Source organism: Trachurus trachurus, assembly GCF_905171665.1.
Source record: "Trachurus trachurus genome assembly, chromosome: 11".
Classification (NCBI taxonomy): domain Eukaryota; kingdom Metazoa; phylum Chordata; class Actinopteri; order Carangiformes; family Carangidae; genus Trachurus; species Trachurus trachurus.
This window is the reverse complement of record NC_139904.1, coordinates 17358899-17364398: the sequence shown is the minus strand read 5'-3', so window position 1 is coordinate 17364398 and position 5500 is coordinate 17358899.

Below are 5500 nucleotides of genomic sequence, written 5' to 3'. Positions count from 1 at the left end.
TGTTGCCAAATTAGTCATCTTATTAAAAAGAAGAAGAAAAAAAAGAGACAGGGCAGAGATTCATCTACAGCATCCGTACACAAATTAAATTACAGTCTAATTTACAAAAAAAAGAAGAAGCCTCTCTGTCTCCATCACTGAAACACACACACACACACACGCATCAGCAAATCAATATAACCAGTTTTAAACTATATTTCTATCAATACCAACGCTGTAGCGGCTGTGGGTTATCTTTGTTTCTTTATCGAGTTATTTGAAATGACTCAACAGAGCGATGAAAGATAAAGTGAAAGAAGTGTTTCTCACAGCCAGGGCCCCCGAGGCTCGGCTCTTGGATCTCTCACCACTACACAGGACTCGTCATGCTTGTCATTTCAATGTTCCTGAAGGTCGCTTCATCTGAAAAGGCCCGGGAGGGAAAAGAGGTGAAGAAATATTCGCCGACGTCAGAGTGCAAAATAAATACGCTCACACCGCGAGATGAAGCCGTTCACATGTGATCACTGATTATGTCTTGGTAAACAAACACATATTTATGATGAGAACAAACTATGATTTACTTGTGATATCTTTGGGGGTGGGGGTGGGGGGGGGGCTGAACGATGCTGATGTTGAAGTTTGATCAAATAAGATCAGATCAGGAAAAAAAAAAGATTGCAACATTAATACACAATACAGATGAATACTAGTAATACATATTAGTAGGTTCTGATCTATGGGCAAATCGTTGTACACGCATAGTATTAGTGTTCTCCTCCATTTTGGACCTTTGAAAACCAATTAAATCCGTCATTTGTCCACACATTTTAAACCCTTGTCCGACATATTTACTGTGTCGGAGGAAACTCAGCGATAAAAAATTGTGAACACAACAAACTTTGTTCATTTCCAACTGATGCACATCTTTTTTGCAGTAAATTATAAATGGCATCTGAGTCACGCAGCTGTTACTAAGAGATAGTGATAATGACAAGTCGAGGATTGATGCTAAAAGTCAAAGGCTGTTATTGTAGTCTGCTGTGTGTGCTGCTGCTGTTGGCCGTCTTGCACTGCTCTTAATACAAAGTGTTTTCTATCCACCTCAGTCATCTCCCATGACCCATGATGCTCTTATTTATTTACTGATACTTCAGGCTCAGTGTCGGATAGATAATTCTCTCTGTTTGAGAATGAAACCAGCAGAATTTCAGGTCTCTCCGGTCTACATACACGTCCACCTGTTACGATAAGAAGAAACGTGATTTACGCCACACTCACTGAACTCAGTCTTCTTCTAGCAGTCGTCTCTGCACTGTCCAATATCTCATCTACGCAAAGCTTAAAAATTCAGTCTACTTTTCCTGTTACTGCTGCAGCCCTCACTGCAGCAATAACAGCAGCTAAGAGTCATTACATCAAGTTTACTACAGAGTTATGTGTCCATATTATTTTATGGATTCGTTGCCTTAATGTTTAATGCTTTAATGTCATTTACTCAATGTGTTATCAATGTCTGTGCAGGTCCATTTATACACATTTGTTCATACTGAAGATGCAGCTGTGTGCTTCATATAAAATTCAGTTTGGCAGGTTTACATGGGCCAAGTGGCAAAAAGAAGGACTTCATTGTGGTGGCTGAATATCTGTCTCACAATAGCTACATGATTGGTCATCAGTGTCATGCATTAACACATTTTAAGTTGAACATTAACGTGTGAGCTGTGATAGAAAAACATGAGATTATGTCACTGTCTTTCTTAAACTCACAAGCTCTGTCTGTTGTGGTCGTCATTAAACAAACACATCTTACTGTATGAGGACATTGGCATTAGCTTGTGATACGAATCAAAGTGCAAGACATTTTGTTTTTACTTGATTTGATTATACTATACTGGTCTCCTCCTTCAATGGTGAAACTGGTACTAGACGCTTTTACAGCTGGAGAAATGTTCTGTGTTGTTGCAGTTCCTGCTGGTCACCAACAGAGGCTGATAAAGGTCACGGATGACTTCATGTCCTGTGGAGCACATAGTGATACAGTGCTACATATTAAGGTAATGTGATATTTACAGTCTGCTGTGCGTCCTCCACTGGTTCCACTCTCTCTCCAGCTTCCCTTCAATTGTCTCCAGTTTAATTGCTTTACTGCCCCCTGAATACCCTTCATTTCGTCTGCCTCTTTATCCTCTTTCTCCCTCTCTTTATTTTCCTTTTTCTCCTCACTGCTTTCTCTCTCTCTCTCTCTCTCTCTCTCTCTCTCTCTCTCTCTCTCTCTCTCTCTCTCTCTCTTACACACACACACACTTCCTCTGGCCTCGAGTCAGGCAGGGCAGCTGCAAAAGGCCTCACCAATGCGGGCTGACGAGAAGTGACAGCTCTCTGTATCACTCCCTGGCACTGACAACTGACAGATGGATACCACTCACACACACTGCAGGGGAAATGAGGGAGGGAGGGAGAGAGGGAGGAAGAGAGAGGGGGAGGGAGAGAAGGCGGGGAGGAAGAGGAGAGCACCAAGCAGGATGATGCTCCAGCATTATTCCCTTTTCATGGAGTCGTTGTGCGATTGCGAGCTGGGTAGAATAAGCTTGTGATGCCAACCTCAAGCCCTTTTCTCCTCACACAAACATAAACATGTGTGCGCGCACAGTCGCACACACACACACACAGACGTAAAGAATACCTGCACTGTTTTTACTCTTATCCACGGTCCATTTAATGTTAAAATGGCCTTCATAATTGAAAAAAGAAAAACCCAACATAAAAATCTCATTTGTTTTCATTTGTTGTAGATTGTATTATAACTTAATGTAATTGACAAACTTCTTAGTCATATTTAATGATCCATCTGTGTTTATAGTTTTGAGCCAGGTGATGGAAAGTAACTGAGAGTGATGAGCATATGTTTCTGAATTTGAGTAATTAGTGTTGAATATATTTCAGACGAGTTATTCATTGTTCTGGAATTTAAATGGCCATTTGCTGCTCATGTTATTTTTTTTTTTACCCCTGCATTAGGACGTGTGCTTATGTGCATTCACAAACACTCCTGTTTTCTTGATCACTCAACATGCCAGATGTTTTTAACATGTTGTCACTGATGTGACTATGTTGCTTGAATGATGCCAACACGTTCAACCTGTGAATGTGAGGATGTTTACAGTTTTAAGCTCTGACACTTTGGAGAAACTACACTTATCTATCAGAGCATTATGTCTATTTCCCCTTTTAACAACAATATCAATTTGCATGTACAATGTGATGACACCGGAAAGACAAGAGTCTAAATGTAAGATATGTTGCTTACATGGTTTCCAGAATGATTTATGAATTGTTAATAGACCCACTTGTATAATGGAGTGAAATAGGGAATCAGGCACATTTACAGTTGGCGGAAGAAGCTTTTTCTACTCTGCCAGTGACAAATGCTGATTGGCTTGTTGGCTTGTACCCGTCTTTTAGACACTGCCAATAATGAAAATTCAAAATCGAATAAGTATAATGGAAGCAATGCATTTCACACCATGACCATGCATCAACATCACTACTTTAAGTTTGTCATGTTAAACTTAAGCTGAACCTGAACTTGGTGTAGATCCCTCACCACAGCAGAGGGCAACAGGATATGGAAAATATTACATTACAGTACTTTACAGCCTATTCATCTGGCAGATGCCTTTGTATAGAGAGACATGCTTTTTTTTGTGCATATGCTGGGAAAAGATTGGGGTTTAGTGTTTTTCTCACGAGGACGGGAGGAACTATCTGAGCAACAGCTGCTACAGAAAACAAAGACTAGTATTAAATGTTTTGATCTGCAGGTCATAATCAGGTCATATGGGGAAAAAACAGCCATGAATCCACTCATGTTAAAGATGTGGCTCATGGACAAAAAAGTTTTTTTGTGGCCATCACATTTAAGTGTAGCCTATCTGGTTACTAATTGAATTTATTGACAAAAATGATAATCGACAGCTCTTTTTCTTTATAACCAACAAATAAAATCCCATATTATAGCCTCTCAATTTATAATATTTAGCCTACTATTTTTCTATTTTACATCATTCAAAGCTGAATCTCTCAACTGATGTGGACATTTTACAGTAGTTTCTAAAAAAAAACAAAACAAAGGGTAATGATGCAAATAACCTGAAAATTGATCAGTAATGAAAACAAGTTTGAATACCAACCCTAGGAGAAGAAAAATATGTTGCACGAGCATCAAGAAGTAGAGCAACACTTTGCTTTTAATGCATCTAAAACCTTCCCCTCTACTGCTTCCTGTCTTCACCAGGTGAGATATTGATCAGGACGACAGTATCCTACTACAACTGAACTGAGGTACTACTACTTCTACTAGTTTGCTGCTAATGTCTGGTTTCCATTCTGGTTGTGAAATGTAGTTGCTGGTAGATAGACAGTCAGAAATGACATAAATCATGTTGCAAGTTTTCAGTAAAAAAAAGTCAAAAACACTGTGGCTGAAAGACAAAAAGAAGAAGAAGGAAAAAAAATCAAGCTGTTTTTCTCCAATTTGCAGAAAGAACAGATCATGTGCCTCCAGACATGAGCTGTTTGCCAAAGTCACATAACAAACCTATTTTCACCTCGGTTGTTTGGCTTGGTCGTATTCACATGAGAATCAGGAGCCGAGTGGTGATTGTGGCGGTTACTGACTCGACCGTGCAGAAAAGTGGAGAGTGAGAAATAGAGAAGATGAAAGGAAATATTGCAGCAGTAAAGGAGATCCCGGGGGACTGACGCTGAGCAGACACCAATAAAAATCGAAATGGACAATAAAACTGCACCCGACAACAGCAGACACTTGTACATCAGTAGTATGATCATAATCTCAGAGCTGCTGTGTCTTTACGGTTTACCAAAATAAAATAAAAAAATAAAAAAATGCAGCACTGTTCCTCAAATAACAGAAGATTAAATTAAAGCCTCCTCTCGGATCCGTCACACTCCACACTGTGACTGCCGTAAACCACCATCTACTCGAAGGAATCTAATTTTTACACTTAACTGTAAGAGTCAGGCAGGGAGATTTGGCAAAGTTGGCGTTCAAGTGCAACATGCTTAGATTTGATTTTAAGTTGGCACACACTAAGCATCTGCACGGAGTCTGATTGAACTAATAAGCTCATGCCTGAAACCTTAAGTGACACTCTGAAATAGCAGCAGTGTCAAGTCCCAAATGGGCGACGCCACACCAAGGCGATGATGACACGAGCATTGTGTATCGGAGGTGAAGAGTGTGGTAATGTTGTCAGTGCACCCCGAGGCCTCGGAGCCATCATCCAGCAAAACAAGAAGCTCGCCGATACGCTGTCTCGTTACTGGCTGCCACATATGCTGTCAGTCTTCCTACCGCCAGACTGCAGCTCCGATTACTTCCTCTCCACTTCCTACATCCCTCACAGACTGCTTGACCTTTTGTAATTACGCAAAATGATATTTATTTTGCCGTTTCTGGAGGGTAAAATCTCCCCGAACATGAAAACTTGTGATCATG